This window comes from Aethalodelphis obliquidens, unplaced genomic scaffold, assembly GCF_003676395.1.
Source record: "Aethalodelphis obliquidens isolate GAN/ISIS:26980383/991018 unplaced genomic scaffold, ASM367639v1 scaffold42, whole genome shotgun sequence".
Taxonomy (NCBI): domain Eukaryota; kingdom Metazoa; phylum Chordata; class Mammalia; order Artiodactyla; family Delphinidae; genus Aethalodelphis; species Aethalodelphis obliquidens.
Window position 1 is genome coordinate 4,989,310 of NW_020837986.1, and position 20,783 is coordinate 5,010,092.

At 43.8% G+C, this 20,783-nt stretch overlaps 1 long non-coding RNA gene and 1 other non-coding gene across 3 annotated transcripts in view; one reads left to right on the forward strand and one right to left on the reverse strand.

Moving 5' to 3' along the window:
• LOC113605180 (uncharacterized) overlaps positions 1-20,783 on the forward strand; it is a 58,248-nt gene that overhangs the window by 18,839 nt on the left and 18,626 nt on the right. The window lies entirely within an intron of this gene.
• Positions 9,106-9,177, reverse strand: TRNAD-GUC (transfer RNA aspartic acid (anticodon GUC)). The gene has a single exon. It is a non-coding gene; the product is annotated as a tRNA-Asp (tRNA).

A 20,783-nucleotide genomic window follows, 5' to 3' on the forward strand; every position in this document is an offset into this window, starting at 1 on the left:
TATATATATATATATATATATATATATATATATATATATATATATACACACACACATATGTATATATATATACGTACTGGACTAGTTATTTGTCTAAGCATAAATTGCTAGAAGTAGAATAGTTTGTTGAAATGCATACCCACTTAAACTTTTCATACATATTGCCAAGTTGCCTGCCAGAATGGCTGTATCAACATGCATTCCTATCATTGATGTCTGAAAGTAGCTTTCCCTCACATACTTGACATCACTGGGTATTACACACGTAGCTAATGTAAACAGTTTTATTTCGTTGTTATTATAATGGAATAATGGCATTTTTATGTCTTTGTGAAAAAAACATATTTTTTGAACTGGAATTCTCCCAGCAGAGTCATCAACAAATGTGAGAGTAGAACACAGATATTTTAAGAAAGAGGACTTATTAAAGATAGAAATGGAAATCAATAAATTAGAAAGCAAAAAAAAATAGAGAGCTGGCTCTTTTAAAATGAGGCGGTAAAACAGAAGAAGAAAAAGTTAGAACTATCAAGCATGAGCAACAAAATAGGGGATAAAACAAAAAAAACTCACAATGCCAAATGTTAAAATTTATGTTATATGTCTAAAAATTTATCTGAAATGGCTTTCTTGAAAATATAAGTTCCTAAAATTGATTCTAAAGAACCAAAACCCCTTGATAAAATGGAGAAGGTTGTAAATAATCTAAGCTCACAAGCAACAGCACCCAGATGGTTTTATGAATGAGTTCTAGGAAATCTTATTTTAAAATACTATTTCTATGTCATTTTAACTAGATATTTAAACTAGCACAGGAAAAGATGTAATTTATAATACAAAAATGCAGTGTGTTTTATAGTACAAAAGTCTAAATAGGCATTTATAGACATGAAAGTCTTAAATAAAATATTAGTAAGTTATACCCAGCAGTATATTAAAAGAATTGTGCATCAGGATCACATAGTGTTTATTCCAGGAAGAATGATTGGTTCAACATTAAATAATGTGTGTTGAATCAAGCATTCTGTAATACATTAAATGGTGAAAGGAAAAAAGCCTATGGTCATCTCAGTATATGCCAAAAATGCATTAATTAAGATGTGACATCTATTTCAGATAATGATAATGACAATAATGGCAACAATGGCAGTAAATATCTTAGTAAGCAAAGAACGGGAGGGCCAAGAATACACTTTTTTTTTTTTAAATCAGAAGCCACAGCAGCAAACTTAATGGTAAAACATCAAACATTGTTTCCATTAAATGAGGTGCTAACTATTATTGCTGCTAATCAAAATGTTTCTGAAGTCTCAGAACAATGTCATTAGTTAAGAAAAAGAAATAAAAGAGATCGATATTAAAATAAATAGCAAATTATCTTTATGTCCAGACTATACTCTTTTCATTTTAGGAAATCCATGAAATCCAACTGAAAATATTACTGAAACTAATAAGAGAAGTCAATAAAGTGGTTCAATATAAGAAATACAGTGAGAGGCCCGCGTACCGCAAAAAAAAAAAAAAAAAGATATTCTCAAGACTACATTTCCCATTCTCCCTTGCAGCTAGATGTGTTCATGTGACTAAGTTTTGACCAATGAGGGTGGGTTTTTTTGGCTACATCCAGAAATCTTCCTCAAGAGACTGCTTACATGCATCCTTTCCCCTTCTCTAACCACTTTGTCTTTCCTGCTGCTTGGGACGTGAAGTCTGAGGATAAGTCTGGGTAGACTGGACTTTGAGGATGAAGTTCACATGCTAGTTACGGCAGAGCAGAAAGCTGGAAGGAGCCTGGGTTCCAGAGGATTTTATGAAAGAGAAAAACCACATCAGCTCAAGATTGCCTACATCTGGACCTTAACATGAGGGAAGAATGGGACTATCTTTTTTTTTTTTTTTTTTTGGCGGTACGCGGGCCTCTCACTGTTGTGGCCCCTCCCGTTGCGGAGCACAGGCTCCGGACGCGCAGGCTCAGCGGCCATGGCTCACGGGCCCAGCCGCTCCGCGGCATGTGGGATCTTCCCGGACCGGGGCACGAACCCGTGCATCAGCAGGCGGACTCTCAACCACTGCGCCACCAGGGAAGCCCCTGGGACTATCTTATTTAAGCCATTGTTACTTTGGGTTTTGTTCGTTTACAGGTGAATCTAATCCTATCTTAATAAACTTTCATATTCCCCTCATGCTTATATAATTATATTCAGACTTATTTAAGACACATACACAAGTATTATACAGTAAGTCCCGTACATACGAACGAGTTCTGTTCCAAGAGTGCATTCATAAGTCCGATTTGTTCGTAAGTCCAGCAAAGTTAGCTTACAAACCCAACTAACACAATCGGCTATATAGAACTGTACTGTAATAGGTTTATAATACTTTTTACATAAATAATACATTTTTTAAAAAACCCAAAAATAAAACATTTTTAATCTTACAGTACATTACCTTGAAAAGTACAGTAGTACAGTACAACAGATGGCATACAGAGGTTGGCATCGAGTGAACAGGCAAGAAGAGTTACTGATTGGAGGAGGGAGAGGAGGTGGGAGATGGTAGAGCTGAAGGATCGTCAACAATAGGAGATGGAGGGCAAGCTGTAATTTCACTCACGCCTGACGTTGATGGCTTAGGTTCTGGTTCCTTGCTGGATTCAATTCTATCTACCCTCTTGAAAAAATAATCCAGTGATGTCTGGGTAGTAGCTCTTTTTTTCTCGTCATAGATAAAGGTAGCACTGGATTGTGTTCTGAATGGCTGCTGCGACCTTCGTGTACTGTTCTACATTTGGATCCTGTGCTTCAAAAATTAACAGTGCCTCCTCAAATAAAGAAAATCCCCTTGCCAGTGCCTGTGTCATGAATCTCTTCGGTTCTTCAGTTACTCCTTCTTCCTCTTGTCTCTCTTTGCGCTTTTAGCAGTACCAGCTGTATCACCGCTGCTTTAACACTTGCTTCTGGATATCCTGGGCTTGAAATAAAGATACTGTACTACTGTACTCTATACAGTACTGTACAGTAAAGAACACAAAAGCACAAACACTTGTAGAGGATGCACGCACATGACAATGTACCCCAGACACGTGAACTAACTTATGTGACTGGACATGTGAACGCATGTTCATATCTTTGAAAGTTCGCAACTTGAAGGTTCATATGTAGGGGACTTACTGTATAGGTTTTTTTCATTATTTTCAGGGAGGGAAAAAATACTTTCTTCATCTTGTTTTCTTCAGTAAATACAACCTTGTGAAATTCTATCCATGTCAATTAGTATAGCTCTAATTCATATTTTTTGGTGACTTCAAACAAGTACCAGACCTGATTCCCCAATCCTCCCATTATTGGACATTTGCTTTGTTTCCAATTTTTCTCTCACTATTAACACAATGAAGTAGTAAACATATGTTCTTGTGTACTGTTGCTGTTGTTTCTGAGGGATAGAATCCTAAAAGTAGGCTAGCTGGATGAAGGATGAAGGGTATATGTACTTTTTTTCTTAGGGTGTATGTATTTTAAATTTTAATAGATGTTACTAGATTGATTTCCAGAAAGCCTGCATCATTTACATTTCTTTATTTTTGGGCTCTGCCCCGTGGCTTGTCGGATCTTAGTTCCCCAGCCAGGGATTGAAACTGGGCCCTCAGCAGTGAAAGCGTAGAGTACTAACCACTGGACTGCCAGGGAATTCCCTGCATCATTTACATTTCCATCAGCAATGTATGAGAGCACCATTTCTCCACATCTTCACCAGCAATAGTTCCTTTTTATTCTTTAGCAGTCTAGTGGATGTAAAATCTTGTTACCTCAATTTGCTTTTCTCTATTAATTAATATCTGATAATATAAGACTCTTCTTAGTTTTCAGGCATTTGTTCTTTCCTACGAGGTCACTTTATCCAATTCAAACAAAACCCTATGATAATCTAAATGGAATTCCAATAAATTGACATATAAATTTGGAGAAAATTAACATTTTTATATTAAGCTTTCCCTCCACTTTTTATTGATTTATGTCTTCCAATAAACTGTATAGTTTTTATACAGCTTTTCCTATGCCTTTCCTTTTTTATAATTAGTTCTTAAGTTTTTGACTTTTTAATTTAATGTAATTATTTTTGACCGTGCCGAGTGGCTTGTGGGATCTTAGTCCCCCAACCAGGAATTGAACCCAGGCCCTCGGCAGTGAGAGCAATGAGTCCTAACCACTGGACAGACAGGGGGTTCCCTCCTATGGCTTTCTTATTAAATGCATCCTTAAATATTCTTGGTGTTTTGAAGTTATTATTAATAGAATATTTCCCCATTTCCATTTCTAGGTATTTATTAGTAAAATGAGAGAAATGCTATGGATTTTTTATATATTTATCTTGTAAGAATCTGCCTTATCAAATTATCTTACTCATATATATATATTTTTTAGTGGAACCTCTTGCATTTTGTTATTAAACAATAACATTAGAAAATAAGATATTTTTAGGGACTTCCCTGGTGGTGCAGTGGTTAAGAATTCACCTGCCAATGCAGGGGACGTGGGTTCGATCCCTGGTCCAGGAAGATCCCACATGCCACAGAGCAACTAAGCCCATGTGCCACAACTACTGAGCCTGCGCTCCAGAGCCCATGAGCCACAACTACTGAAGCCTGCGCACCTAGAGCCTGTGCTCTGTAACAAAAGAAGCCACTGCAATGATAAGCCCATGCACCGCAACGAAGAGTAGCCCCTGCTTGCTGCAACTAGAGAAAAGCCTGTGCGCAGCAACAAAGACCCAATGCAACCATAAATAAATAAATAAATAAATTTAAAAAAAAAGGAAAATAAGATTTTTTTTAGCTTTTTATTTCCAATGCTTATGTTAGTTATTTCATTTTCTCTTTTGGCATTTTCTAGAACCTCCAAAACCATGATAAATAATAACAGGCCAAGTTGCTTGGCTTTTTATTCCTCTCCTTCAATTGCTAGTGTTCCTCCACTCCTATCCTTTTTTTTTTTTAATATTTATTTATTTGGTTGCACTGGGTCTTAGTTGCAGCAGGCAGGCTCCTTAGTTGTGGCATGGAAACTCTTAGTTGCAGCATGCATGTGGGATGTAGTTCCCTGACCAGGAATCGAACCTGGGCCCCTTGCATTGGGAGCATGGAGTCTCATCCACTGCGCCACCAGGGAAGTGCCCCCTCCACTTCTATCCTTGGTTGGACCACTTCACATCTTATTCGAGGCCGAGAATAATGTCTGCTTTTCCCAACACTCTATCCCTTGCACCCGGAATAGGGCTGAGCACATACTATAAAAATGGGAAATATATATATATTTGAAGAAGCAGAAGTAGCCAAATGTTGAGTTCACTGAGATCAAATAAGATAAGAATTCAAAATGTATTTTAGATTTAACAAGAAGAAAGTCATTGATGAACTTGGTGTTAGTATTTTAGTGGTTGGGACAGAAGCCACAGGACAGAAATTTTGGGAATAAGGCACATGAGGCATGAAAGAACTTTTTGTGCAAACCTTTGGGTGCCTGAGCTCCCCTCGTGCTTACGGGGCACTGACAGCATTTCAGGATGGCAGAGCCTGTGGTGTACACAGAGCTGAGATGAGCCATGCTGAGGACTTTGAGCTCCAGCTTGGAGGCCCTGGGCAGCTATGGAAGAACTTTAGAGAGTCATGCTATTCGAGGTGCTTTTTAGGAAGATCACTCCTTCTAAAGAAAAGAGAATACTGTTTCTTGAATTCAGCCATTTCCCTCCATCCTTATTTGCATCGCCTTTCCTCAGATCACCCCACTCATCTCCTCTCAACGTATGGATTGCTGCCACACCTTCCTGGTCTCTCTCCATACGTTCTTGTCCCTCGTCATTTCATTTTTCACATCAGCCTCCAAGGTAATCCCTTTATTTTGTTTTTGTTGTTTTGTTTTTCAGAGTAAACCTTTTCTAGGTTACAAATCTAGTCATGCCATTCTTCTGCTTAAAATACATTATTGGGGGCTTCCCTGGTGGCGCGGTGGTTGGGAGTCCGCCTGCCGATGCGGGGGGACGCAGGTTCGTGCCCTGGTCCGGGAGGCTCCCGCGTGCCGCGGAGCGGCTGGGCCTGTGAGCCACGGCCGCTGGGCCTGCGCGTCCGGAGCCTGTGCTCTGCGGCGGGGTGGGGGGGTGGGGGGGCGCGGCAGTGGGAGGCCCACGTACCGCCAAAAAAAAAAAAAAACATTATTGGGAGTCAGTAAAGCATCACTCTGGCTTCTATGGGATCCAGACTTCCCAGGTGAGCTCCTGACTGTGTCAACATCCATCCTTTGGTTGATAGGAATGAGCTAGCTTTTATACTTACCTATATTTATCTGGGGGAATGACCCAGATAAATATCTTTGGAATCCTAAGGAGAAGGTCAGTTTCTACGCTAGGGAAACAGAGCTCAATGAGGATCCAGTGACCATTCTTTGAGGTTTTGGGGGTGAAGATCTCCTCAAAACTATTTATTCTCCCACCCCAGAGCCAGTTCAAATTGTGCTAAAAGCTGTTAATGGTGCTTATCCCATTCCTCTGCTGAATGTTCCTTATAGGAGGTCTTGATGCCCTGTGTCTGCTGGGATGGGAGAATGAGTTCTCTGGAAACAGTCCGGTCTATAGGTCTGTGTCTGAGGAGAGAACCAGGAAGATTTGATGGGGTTTAGGAAAGAGTTCTTGGAAGAATCCACAATCAAACCAGTTCAAGGCTAGGATTCAGTAATAGATGATGCTGACAGTGATGTGGCAGGACTGGTTCCCGTCTCAAATCCTGGTACCTCCTGAGGCCAAGATAGCACAGGTGGTAAAACGGTTAGATTCTGAATATATTTTGAAGATAGAGCTGATAGGATTTGCTGACAAATTGAACATAGGGTAAGAGAAAAAGAGATAGACCAAGGTTTTGGGGCTAAGCAATTGGAAGCATGGAGTTGCTGTTTCCTGACGTGGTGATGCTATAGGATGAGCAAGTTTTGAACAGGTCTGAAATTTAATTTTGGACATGTTATGTCTGAGATGCTATTAGACATCTGAAGAAGGATATCAAGCAAGTAGTTGGATATGCAAGCCAAGAGTTCTTGAGAGAAGTCAGGGTTGGAGATATAAATTTGGGGGTGTTTAGAGCCATGAGACTGGATGAGGTCACCAGGAAGTAAGTGGAGATAAAGAAGAGCATCAAGGACTGAGTCTGGGGAAATCCAGCTTAGTTGGAGAGATGAGGAAGAAGCAACAGAGAAGACTAAAAAAGAGTAGTTATTGAAGTAGAAGGAAAACTAGAAGAATGCACCGTCATGGAAGGTAAGCACAGGAAGTGTTTCCAAGAACAGAGAATCATCAACTGTGCCAAATACTGCAGGTAGGTTATATTAGTCCCAGCAGAACTAAGCTGCCGTGATAGAGACATCCCCATGTCTCAGTGGCGTAGGCAATATGTTTATTTCTCACTCGTATAAAGTATATTCAGCAGCAGAGGGGAAGGATAAAAGGAAAGGAGAAGCAGTTCTCTGCTCCATGATGATAATCAGGGTCCCATGATGCCAGAGGCTGAGTCATCTTCAGCTTGTGGTTTTCTTTTTCAATTTTATTTATTTATTTATTTATTTTTGGCTGCATTGGGTCTTTGCTGCTGTGTGCAGGCTTTCCCTAGTTGCAGCGAGTGGGGACTACTCGTCATTGCGGTGTGTGGGCTTCTCATTGTGGAGGCTTCTCTTGTTGTGGAGCATGGGCTCTAGGCATGCAGGCTTCAGTAGTTGTGTCACATAGGCTCAGTAGTTGTGGCTCGCAGGCTCTAGAGCACAGGCTCAGTAGTGGCACACGGGCTTAGTTGCTCCGTGGCATGTGGGATCTTCCCAGACCAGGGTTCAAACCCTTTTCCCCTGCATTAGCAGGCAGATTCTTAACCACTGCGCCACCAAGGAAGTCCTTCACCTTGTGGTTTTCAAGGTCACTAAGGGTGCCGATGTCAGCCAGTAAATGGGGGTGGCAGTTGAGGATGGTGCACGGGACATGTATTGGTAAGAGTCTGGCAAGAAACAGGACACATTCAAGTTGGGTAATTTGAGAAAGGTTTAACAAAGAGACTACCTATAAAGGTGTGAGTAGGACTTCCCTGATGGTCCAGGGGTTAAGACTCTGCACTCCCAATGCACAGAACACGGGTTCCATCCCTGGTCAGGGGACAAAGGTCCCACATGCTGTGCAGTACGGCCAAAAAGTGAAAAAAAAAGAAAGAAAAAAAAAGCTGTGAGCAGGGGCAGGAAAACTATTATAGGATTCCTGTAACTCTGATATGGTTGATAGTGGGAGCTATTACCACCCCAGGTCTGAAGAGACAAGAGAAAGTAAATGGTAGTGGAAATGGGGGAGAGAAAGAACTACATGAGGAGAGATGCCAGACTGAAGCTTTGATTTGAATCAGAGGAAAACAGCCAACTCAACCCCACAGGAGAGAGCCAGGGGAACAAATACCCTGACCCCACTCTGTTCCCTCCCTTCAGTCTCCTGCAGGTACCTCCCATTGACTCAACCCAACCAGAAACCAGAAGGCTCATTGATAAAAGTCCCCAGCGGTTAGGCTCCCGAGGCACATAACAGCGTGAGGAAGGTGAGGAGTGGATCTGGAGGAGCAAGTATCCAGTACAAGACGTTTCTATGAGTCAGGCTTGGAAGTTGCATAACTCCCTTCCACCCACATTCCATTGGCCAGAACCCAGTCATGTGGCCATATGTAACTACAGATAAGTTTAGGAGATATGGTCCAGTTAGGAAGAAAGAGAGATTTGGTGGCCAGATAACCCCTCTCCAACTCATGGTCAAGCAAGATAATAACTGTCCATTGACCACTGGATTTAGCAATATGGAGGCCATTAGTGATTACAATAATCCAGTCTTGGTAGAGTGGTGGCTGTGAAAACCTAAGTGGAGTGGATTCAAGAGAGAATGGGAGGAGAAAAATTTGGACACAGCAATTATCAACAACTACTTTCAACAAGTTTTGCTGTACAGGGAAGCCAAGCAGTGAGGTAATAGCTGGAAAGGTTGTGAGATCAAGAGGGTTTTGCTTCTTTTTTTTTTGGCCTTACCACTCAGCTTGCAGGATCTCAGTTCCCCGACCAGGGATTGAACCTGGGCCACAACAGTGACAGTGCTGAATCCTAACCACTATACCACCAGGGAACTCCCTTGCTTTGTTTTTTATAATGAAGAAATAAAGCATATTTTTATGCTGATAGGATCTTCCAGTAGAAAAAAAAATGATGCTTCAGGAAAGAGAGAGTAAATTGCTGGAGTGATGTCCTTGAGTAAGAAAGAAAGGATGGGATCTAGTGATAAGGCAAAGGTTGGCCTTGGGAAAGAACACAGGCAGTTCATCTGTAGTGACAGAAAGAAAAGCAGGATATATGGACAGAGTCCAGGTGGGGAGTAAATGTGTGCTTGTCAAAGTTCTTTTCCAATCACTTGTATGTTCTCAGTGAAACAAAAAGCAAAATTATCCGCTGAGAGTGAGTCTGGAGGATTAACTGTCAAGGGTTCGAGCAGAAACGAGACAATACAACATAGTTACCTAAGAGGATATGAGAAGTTATACCCAGAAGTTAATCTTCCCAGTGGAGATGGTCCAAGTGTCTCTAAGATATTCCACTCTGAGTCCACACCCCGGTGAAGCCCTCTGGCCCTGCCTTTCTCCATTCTATCTATAGACCTCTCCTTGCCCTAATCCAACATCAGAACTAGATGGTAATAATAGATAGCACTTTTTGAGCACTTACAAATTCCAAGCACTGCTCTAATCACCACACATGTATTTAGTCATAATAACTCTATGACGTGGGTACTACTGTTATCAACCCCATTTTAGAAAGGCACAACAGATACCCACACTGAATTCAAACTCAAGCAGTCTGGCTCCAGAACTGCCAGTCAAAGGTCTGGCTTTTGACTTCCTTTTTTTTTTTTTTTCCATGCCGAGGGGCTTGAGGTATCTCAGTTCCCCGACCAGGGATTGAACCTGGGCTATGGCAGTGAAAGCCTGGAATCCTAACCACTAGGCCACCAGAGAACTCCCTTGACTTCTACATGTAGATCTATACCTACCACAAGTGTCAGAGTGATAAACCCTAGAGGGTGCTGGGCTTGAGAGGAGTAAATGAAATTTTAAAAGGTCAAGGGGCTGGGGCTCATAGCTGGGTATGAGATGCTGTGTTTAGGAGGGGCTTTCTGGGAACTTGCTGCTGAGAGATGGGTGGCCACATGGTGACCCAGAGAGCCTAGGACCAAAAGGCAGAGCCAATATCAGGAAGACAGGGACGAGCTGAATAGGCTGGAAGAGACCCTCACGTCTTCCCCATCCTGTGTAAGCTCTGCATCAATCAGCATATAATGCTTGATTTAATGTTGACTTAACGTTCCCCTGGTTCCATGTATGTTTCACTGGCTGAGAGAATCTGTTCTGTTTCCATGATAGGGAGGTGTGGTGCTGTGGTGGCAACAGTAATGATGATACTGTGGTAAACTAGCTCCCAACCAATGAACACTTCATCAACGAACAATGAACTTCATGAACTTTATCAATGAAAAATTTATCAATGAGTGAAGAACCATGTATTTTTTTTTTACATTATGTCATTCAATTCTTCTAATACCCCTGTGAGGCACACAACACTATTCCCATTTTCAGATGAGGAAAGTGAGGCTCAGAGAGGTTGTATCAGATGCCCAAGGTCACAAAGGTGGTAAGTGGTGGAGCTGGGGCTTCAAGCCCAGGCTTTTAGAGTTGGAAGCCTGCACTGGCTACGCTGTATCACCTGACTCTCTATTTGGGAATGAAGCACCAGGAGCGCTAGGGAACCCTACAGGGCCCTGATGACCTCCAGGGCAGGGCCCCTGGATGAGAGCAACTCCCTTTAATGAAGGCGATTGAGAAACAATCCTCCTCTTTATTTGCCTATAACAGGGACTCAGCAAATCTAATTATCTTCCTGTGAACCAGTTAACTACTCAATTTTCTCCATTTGGCTAATTTATTACCAGAGTCAAATGCAGGATCCAGCTAATTTTGGAAAGATGCAGCTGTAGGGTCATCTGGGGAACAAGCCCAGCTGAGAAAGAAGGAAGAGAGCAGGCACCAGCCTCCGCTTGGAGGGAGAGGGGGCAAGCTGGGGGGCCCCAGGGCCGGCTGGAGTGAAGGGCAGGGAGAAGACCTGAGGCAGGCTGGCCGGGATTCCCTCGGTACCAGAGAGCAGCAAAGTCAGGGTCTTGGGTCCTGGAGGGCAGAGCTGCTATTGCAGCTGCCAGCATCCGCTCAGGGTAGAGATGGGGGCACGTCAATCACTAGCTGCTTTAACTGTTTCCTCTCTCACTTTGAGGGACACGCGGGAATCAGTCATCCCCTTCGGCCTCACAGTCTCATTTGGAGCCAGCTCACAAAGGTGTCATCCACAGAAAGAGAGAAATCTTAGGTCCTGCCTCTATCAACACACGTCAACATTGCTAACATTTATCAAAAGTCGGTCCTATCGCTTACAGAGGAGGTTAGGTGCTGTCACTTCCTGTACTACAGATGAGAACACTGAGGCTCGGAGAAGGGATGTACTATATATCTATTTTTTTTTCAGATTCTTTTCCATTATAGATTATTACAAAGTACTGAGTATGGTTCCCTGTGCTATACAGTAGGTCCTTGTTGGTTATCTATTTTACAAATAGTAGTGTGTATATGTTAATTGCAAACTCCTAATTTATCCCTCCCCTGCTTTCCCCTTTGGGAACCATAAGTTTGTTTTCTATGTCTGTGGGTCTATTTCTGTTTTGTATATAAGTTCATTTGTATCATTTTTTTTTTAGATTCCACATATAAGTGATATTACATGATATTTGTCTTTCTCTGTCTGGCTTACTTAGTATGATAATCTCTATGTTCATCCATGTTGCTGCAAATGGCATTATTTCATTCCTTATGTCTGAGTAATATTCCATTGTGTATATATACCACATCTTCTTTATCCATTCATCTGTCAATGGACATTTAGGTTGCTTCCGTGTCTTGGCTATTGTAAATAGTGCTGCAGTGAACATTGAGATGCATGTATCTTTTCGAATTGTGGTTTTGTCCGGATATATGCCCAGGAGTGGGATTGTTGGATCATATGATAGTTCTATTTTTGGTTTTTTGAGGAACCTCCTACTCTTTTCCATAGTGGCTGAAACAATTTACATTCTCACCAGCAGTGTAGGAGGGTTCCCTTTTCTCCACACCCTCTCCAGCATTTATTGTTCGTAGATTTTTTTGATGATGGCCATTTTGACTGGTGTGAGGTGGTACCTCATTGTAGTGTTTTTGTTTGTTTGTTTAATTTTTTGGCCACGCCACATGGCATGAGGGATCTTAGTTCCCCAACCAGGGATTGAACCCATGCCCCCTGCAGTGGAAGCGTGGAGTCTTAACCACTGGACCAGCAGGGAAATCCCCTCCTTATAGTTTTGAATTGCATTTCTCTAATAATGAGCTCTTAAAGCAACATGCTACGCATGCAATTTTCTAGCACCACCAGCGTAAAGAATGGGGGTGTTTGGGGCAACAAGGTTTGGAGAAGCATTGGCTCAGTAAACAAAGTCCTGATCAAGGATGTTCAGACCTTCAGCGAGCTCCTCAGGGGAAGGGGGCTTTGGGAGCATCAAGAGAGATGAGAGAAAACCTGGTGAATCTGTCTCTTGGGCCAGTTGCTGGGGGCAGAGGGTTGGGCTGGGAGTATGCTGAGTACTTATACTGTATGCCAAGAAGTGTGATAATCACTTTCTCATGCTTTAACTCATTTAATCCTAACGATGATCCAGGAGGTGGTCATTCTTATCATTGCCGTGTACAGATAGAGAAACAGAAACACAAAATTTAATCCCTTGCCCTTGGGAAAAGAAGCTGAATTCAAAATCCGAGCAGTTTAACTCCACAGCCTCCCTCCAGCCAACTGTGCCCTGGCAGAGGTCAGAGGGAGAGCAGGTGGGGAGGACACCCAAACCATGGACAGCTCCCTGTGGCCCTGTGCTTGAAGAGCCAGGTTCCTGAGGCTGGTTGCTTGTACCTCCTGACCACCACCAATATCTGCCCATTGTGAAGAGCTCTGATTTCTTGCAGAGGGAAATTCTCCTTGGACTGATACTGAGGGCCCAAATGCTCTGGCTTGATTAGACTTCCTGAAAAGCCCTGTGGAGTTGGGTCCTGAGCCAGACACATCCATCCTCAGGTTCTGGAGACCCATCGTCTGAGATGTCAGAGTTTTCTCCAGGGTGAGTCAGACAGAGAACTGCTCCCCACATCAGCCCAACAGTCACTTCTCCTGTCTAGCCCTGCCCTTCCCACATCTGCCACTACTTCCCACATCCCATTACTATGGGAAAGCCAGTCCCCTCTGCCTCCGTTTCCCCATTTGTACCACAGCCATCCCTGCAAAAGCCCAGGGCCAAAACTGGATGTGCCAAAATTAGGTCTTCCCCCTTTTGCCAGCCCTGATGGGAGTTTCCAAGTTCAAAGCCAAGCTCCCCAGCCCAAGCTGCCGGCCTAGAGCCCCAGCAGGTGCAGCCTAGTTGCTAAGCAACATCTCTGGATCTCTGTGTGTTCCTGTCACATGATTATCATTGCTAAGGAAACAAGTCCTCTGGCATCCCAGGACGCAGCAAGGCCTAGGCAACGGTGTGTTACCTGAGGTCTAACAAAAATCTTCCTGTCCCATGTTCCTGACGAGTTGTGAGTCTCTAAACTGCTATAGGAGACTATCAGATTGACCCCTTCCTTTTACCCAGGCATTGGCTCTTTGAAGGGAGTACCTAAACTGGAGTCTTGGTCATTTCTTGGGCATTCATAGAATCCAGTTCTTTGGGATGGTCAGTAGCAAGAGTGGCTTTAAAGGGATGTTTTAATATACCAGGACTCAGAAGACAATCTTACATTCCCAATTCCCCCACTTCTATCTATAGCTTCCGCTCTAGGGGCAGAATGAAAATGATTTGGATTGGAGACTGGGAAAGCTGAGGAGGGGCTATGGACAAGAGGGTCATAGCGAGGTCTCAGTACTACAGCATCAAGAGAGCCAGACAGGGGTTTGCTCCCAATACCATCCCACACACCTACAGCTCAAACACTATAGGAAGATGGATGCCACATCAGAGGATGTCACAGTCTCCCTGGAGGGCTTGCCTCCCTGGATTCTCCAATCCAGACTTCCTGGGGTTCCCTAGACAGGACTGGCCCAGAAATGAGGTGGAAATGAGGAAATCTCTCTGAAAGACAAAATGATAAAGAGATGGGCAATAAGAAAGGAAATATGAGAGAATTTGGGCACCAATGAGGAGGTACAACAATTGAGTAATAGAAGTTCTAAAAATAAAGAACAGAGAGAACAGATGGAAGGAAATTATCCAATAAGTAGTAGAAAAATATTGAAAATACTTGAAATATCCCAGAAAATGTGAGTTTTCAGATACAAAGATTCTAAAGAATAGCCAAAACCAACACTGAAAATATTTCTACCCCCAAATCACACCTTTGAGGAATATCAGATCACTGGTGACAGAAGATCCCAAAAGCTTCTAGGGAGTTCAAACGATTTTCAAAGAAAATATCAAAATCGTAATGGTGTCGGACTTTGCAAGTGGAAGACGGAAGACCATGCAGCAACATCCACTAAACATCCAAGGAAAATGATTCCATCCTTTCCATTATAGCTGCTTTTATTTCCAAGACTTCTTTCTTGATGTGATGCATCCCCCTTTTATAACACCCTGTTCTTTTTTCATGGGTGCAGTGTCTAATCTTATCTCCTGTCTATCATCTTGAATTCCTTCAAATTGCACCTGTTAGTTTGGATCTCTGTCTTTCACGTTGGAGCTTTTCTCAAATGTTTGGGGATGTTTAGTGGTTGTTTGGATGATTAGATTAGATTTAGGTTTAGAAGTTTAGGTTACCTGATAACACATAAGAGGAAAGCACCAAAAAACTAATCAGAAGCTCCTTGCACTTGGCTTGGGCATGAGAACTTTACTGTGAGGTGACCCCCAGGATCCATTTGTTAGACCCTTCTTAGGCTGGGCAGATTCCTCAGAGAGGAGGGTTGGCCACAATCCTGCCTAGAGGGTATGATCCTGGCATCCTAGCAGCTTTGAAAGAAGAAACGAGTGGGAGTTTCAACATTCAGTCTGAAAACATTGTTTTCAGCAGGGGACACCCCTGGCCTCAGTTGTACCTGGCATCCCCAATTTTACCTTCTCTGAATGATCTGCTGGGGCTGTGGAGGAGAACTGGGGGTCCACATTTTAGACTTTAAACCAATCTTCCTGTTCTAGCCCCATCTGGCGGTGCTACCAATCACCGAGCTTTTTTTTTTGGAGGGGGGGAATTCTGTTGTGAAAACAAGTCTCTGATTCTTGGCTTTTCCCACGGCCAGTTTAAGATAGCTTTCTGGGTCTCCTAAGTCAACCCGCATTCGGTCATCTGCTCTCCAGCTTCTAAAATTTTATTCCTGCTTGGGGACATTATCCCCTCTCCCACCCTCTTCATCTTTGTAGATTTAAACCTTTAAAAAACTCCTGCACTATTATTACTTTAGTAGGATTATTTAATAGGATTTGGGGGAAGAAGGTTAGTAATCAGTTACGCTTGTTCAATTTGCCATCTTGAATAGAAAGTCTTGAATAACAACCAGCACTAAACACATGCGTCCAGACTGCCTGGATTTGTTTGTTTTGGTTTTTTTTTTTGCCGTACGGGGCCTCTCACTGCTGCGGCCTCTCCCGCCGCGGAGCACAGGCTCCGGACGCGCAGGCCCAGTGGCCATGGCTCACGGGCCCAGCCGCTCCGCGGCATGTGGGATCCTCCCGGACCGGGGCACGAACCCGCATCCCCCGCATCGGCAGGCGGACTCCCAACCACTGCGCCACCAGGGAAGCCCCAGACTGCCTGGATTTGGATGCTGGCTTTAGCATCCTGGCTGTAGCATGTACTGGCTACTTAACCATAGGCAAGTTTCAGAAACTCTGCCTCAGTTTTCTCATCTGTATAATGGAGATAATAGTGGTACCGAGACAGGCCTGGGACCTGGGACCCTTTGCTGCAGTGCTGCCATGCTTGCACCTGGACAAATGTCTCCTTGAGCTACAAAATACAAAGAAACTATAAGGGACTAAAAATAACTGTGTGCATGCTGCAGTTGGGGCAAATTATGGACAAAAAGATACAAAAAGACCAAGAAAACCAACAGCCACTTCTGAAGAGCAGAGAGCAAAAATGGTGTCGGGAGCAAAAGCAGGGTACTGTGCATGCTTCCTGCACTCAACACCACCAAAGGGGTGAGCAAAACACGTAAGCCAGCCCTCTGGCCCGACCCCTGGACACACCCCCTACCATCACCCCATATAACGAACCAGCTTGCCCCCTACTCAGAGAGTGTGCAAGGGAACCTGTTACTTGTTTTCACTCCCTCCTGCAGTCACCAGAGCCCCAGTAAAGACTTGCCTGAATTTCTTGTCTGTCCTCTAGTCCATTTCTATTGATTGGGGAAGGCCGAGAACCCTGGTTGGTAACAGTATATACTTCCCTCGAACGTTGTGAGCTCTAAGAATAGTGCCTAGCACATAGTAAACCATTCTACCTGAGATGATGAGATGAGATGAGAGGATGGTGATGATGATGATGATGGTGGTGATGGTGGTGATGATGATGAAGATGTAGTGTTTACCATGTGCTAACACCTGTGGCAGGGGGAATGAGTCTGGGGAAACCAAGATGAACATATCATGCGAGCTTCCACTCTTTCCAGTCCCAAACTGGTATGACTAGTTTTCCCACTCTGGTCTATACCATGCAAATACAGTATGTGCCCTAAGTAAACAAGAAGCAGGTGGAAATTCTCGTTGTGCAAATATGGCTGGTAAACATACAATGTACACAGAGTATTCAAATGAACTGGAGGCTAGCAATGCAGGGCAGTTGTTTTCAAATATGGTTGAATCTCTTCTGTTTAAGTACAATGGCTGTGGGCATCATTTCCCAAATGACTTACTCACACATTTATTTCTGAGCATCCAAGTCATGTTGTCTCTTACTTGTTTTGCAGGGCAAATGACACCATCTGGACGAGGGAAACAGCACATGCTTGGGGCAGTGTCCCTCTCCCATTCCAATGGCTTAAGCAAAGTCTCCTCCCCCTTTCAATGAGCTTCCTTCATGTTTCCTTTCCTTTGGTAGGCTTGGCTTTCATCTTCCAAGCTCTGCTCTGTTTGTCCTGCTGAGTAGGCAGCAAACCTGCAGGTTCTGTGATCGTGCTGCTCAGCTTTAAAACAAAGAAAAACAAAACAAAACAACACTCTGTTGCAATTTGCAAACTCCCCTCTTGGAAGGCATAAGCCACCAGGTTTTGTGAAAGTAACTGCTGCAGGGTCTTGAAATTGTTGAGGAAAAGACTGAAGAGGGAAAGAAAGAGAAAGATAGAGACAGATGGAGGGAGATAAGCATGGAGAGAGGGAGAGAAGGAGCTATAGAGGGAGGGAGGGAGAAAAAGAAGGGGTGAGGGAGAGAGGGAGGGAGGGAGGGAAGGAGGGTACCCCCTCACCCCCTGCCCCCAGGCTGAACCCTGCACTCAGCCTTTAAGAAACAAGGCTTCTTTATCATAAATGCATGTACCAGGCAAGGTTTTTCCACTGCAGATGCACTACCAAGCTGAAGATGACTAGACATTTTTTAAAAGATAGCAACTGGGCTAGTCCTGGAAGATGCAGCTATTCATGTTATCATTGTCACCATGCCCTGTTTGGAATGTTCTTCAACCAATAACCTGTATTTTGATGGCTCTTGCCCCCAGCTTCACACGTAAAACTTCCACTTCCAGGGGAGAATCTCAGAACAGATTATTCAGATTATTTGTAATTCATATTACAGTCTGTTTTCAGTTCTTCGAGTTCAGTCTCTCTCTCTCTCTCCACTCCACCCTAAGATTCAGGTATGATGTCCATTGGACACAAATCTAAGTGGGAGCCCCCTCTCTGAACTCAGAATTGCCCAGGATGAAGGCCTTACTCACTAGGTCATCTTGTTCTCTGGTTGCCTCTTTGTTTAGGGTGATTTTTCTCCCATGAAGCCCCTTATAGCCTCATGCCAATAGACATCTGGTTGGCAAGCCCATTAGTTCTATGGAGATATAACCAGACACTTCTACACCCCCCACGTGGACACAGCTTAGACTAGGCTGGCAACCCTGCTACCCTCTTGATCCCTGTAAATCTCTTCCAGTCTCTTTCATGAGCCTCTGCCTTCACCTACCAGTTCCACCTTAAAAAGTGAAAATATGATCCTTCGATTAACCAGAGCCCTTGAGTGCTTTTTTGGAGCTTGGCTTCCAGGAACAGTGATACAATGTGCTAAATAACTCTGTCCTAATGAGCTCTGAGTACAAACAAGAGCTGTACTAATATATTGGAGAAACAAAGGAAGTAAGACTTACTCCTGCCCTGTGCTTTGGCCTCCGGTCTGGGACTCTATCCCCCATCCCCCCCAATCTCATCCACCCCCATAATTGATTGGTTTGAGGATTCCCCTGTCAGGCCCCAAGTTACATGGAAGCAGGCAGCTGTCTTTGGCTCAAAGGTGGAAGCAAGTCCTTATGGATCATCTGATCCCCAGCCAGTATCTCCAGCTACAGCCATGCCACCCTCAGACTGGCCTTCATTTGGGTTCTCGCTCAGTTTCTTGGCTAGAGAAGGGAACACTCCTGTTTCCTTCTGGGGCCACCTCTTCCTGCCTTACTCTTTATTTTTACTGTGGGCCCACGGTGCAAACAACACAGCTCTCCACCTGCTCTCTTTGGGGGGAAACTCCTTGCCTACATTGCACTTGGCCTTGGGGTACTCCTCTCCCTGGACCATCATAGGCACTCAATTCATGCTAATTGGACCCTCTCCCTTCCTCCCTGGAGTTTGAATCTGGAGCAGAATGATCCAAGGACAAAAGTGATTCCTGTGTAGTAGAGCTACTCCAACCGAGCTTCCTAAAGAGGCTGCTAATTCCTGCTGCCTAGATCCTGGAGCTACCCTTGTTCCCGATCTTTCCGAAAGCTGACTGTTCTGCTTTCTTGACAATTCTGTGACTTTTCCTGTAGTCTTCCAATAAATCCTTTTTAACCTTAAGTTAGCCCAAGTCTGTATCTGTTGCTTGCCACTGAGAGCCCTACCCGATTCCATAGGGATAGCCCTTTCTCCACCACGCTCTGTCGCCTGGGTTCATTTCAGGGGCAGGAAAGTTCAGGCTCATCCCCCTGCCACATGCCCACAACTCCCAGGCAAACTACAGCTTCTGATTCTTTGTTACCTTCTTTCAGAAAGTGGCCATCCTCAGTTTAAAAAACAAAAAGCTCCCATCCGTGATCCCTCTCTATTACCCATATCAGACAGGGCTCAACCAGGAAAACAGAACCACTCCGAATATTTAAAGGAGAGAGAATTCAAGGCAAAGAATTGGTTACATAAATGATAGAAGAACTGATAAGCCAAACGGAGGACTGCAAAGCAACTCAGAGCTTAACAATGACAGGAAGCCACTACCACACCTAGGCTGGAGGGACAGAGAAGGCACAACTACTGCTGAGGATGCCGCCCATGGTAGAGCTGGGGATAAACACCGTGGGTTCTCCTTTCCTCCTGCTCTCCAGTCTTCTACCAGCGCCTCCCATGCTCAACCCAACTGTCACCCAACTGACAGAGAAGGCTGGGAAAGAAGGCTACGGGGTCAGCCCTGCTGTGACAGAGCAAAGCAGGGAGAAGACAAGGAAGGGATCTGAGAGCAGAAAGACCTTGTACAGCACATGCTTCGTTATTTCAGTGACTTTTGTGAGAGTATGATTTCATTTTCAAACTAAATGAATTTAGCATTTAAATAGCACTTAATAAGTGTATGTCAGGGTTCAAAATGCATGCATTATTTTCATTCCTTCTTAAGTACAGACATTATCCCACCAAGCAAAATAGAAAAGTGTTCTCTACTGGCAACAGCTGTCTCTTGACCATGGTCTCAACATAATTGACAAACCTGTTCCTGTCTTTACTGTTCTCTTTGACTCATACTTTTGTAGAGTGAAGGGATGCAGTAATGCCCACCACCATGACCAAGAGCAGTTTTGGAAGCAGAAGTAGTGCCCCAATATCCCCACACCTCCAGACCCTGCAGAAGCCAAAAAACAGGGCAGTTACTATTTGGCAACTTAGTAACGCAAATTACTCAGTTCCTCCCCTACCCTCCTGCCTTCTCCTGGCTTATTTCCCAGCTGCCAACTACGAGACAGGCTGGCCTCACAAGAGAGCACAGAGAAATGGGAGTGATGTGACCACAACACAGTGACAAAGCAGGGTTCTCTTTCTTACATAAGGAGTCATTAAAATGTGTATAAACAAACATTTTGTTAGACGATTTGTTTTAATTTCATTTTGCCATTTTAACTCTAAAAGTAATGCAAGTATGTGATTTGAGCACTCAATTTTATCAGTCTGTGTTGTATTAAATCGAGGCTCCAGCATTCTGTCCTAGCTTACATAATTCTGAGAAAGAGGTTCTGGTGCAGTGTTTAGGCTCAGTCTCCCAAAAAAATCAGGGCTGGCTGTCCTCCTGCAGTTGTAACAGAATGGTGAGCCTGGGAACGAGAGGGGGAAGAGAAGACATCAGGACCCGGCACAGAATAAGCCCTCGATGTTTATTTAAACATTTATTACATAAATCTTTAATGGCGGAGTCAAGGGCAGAGACAGCA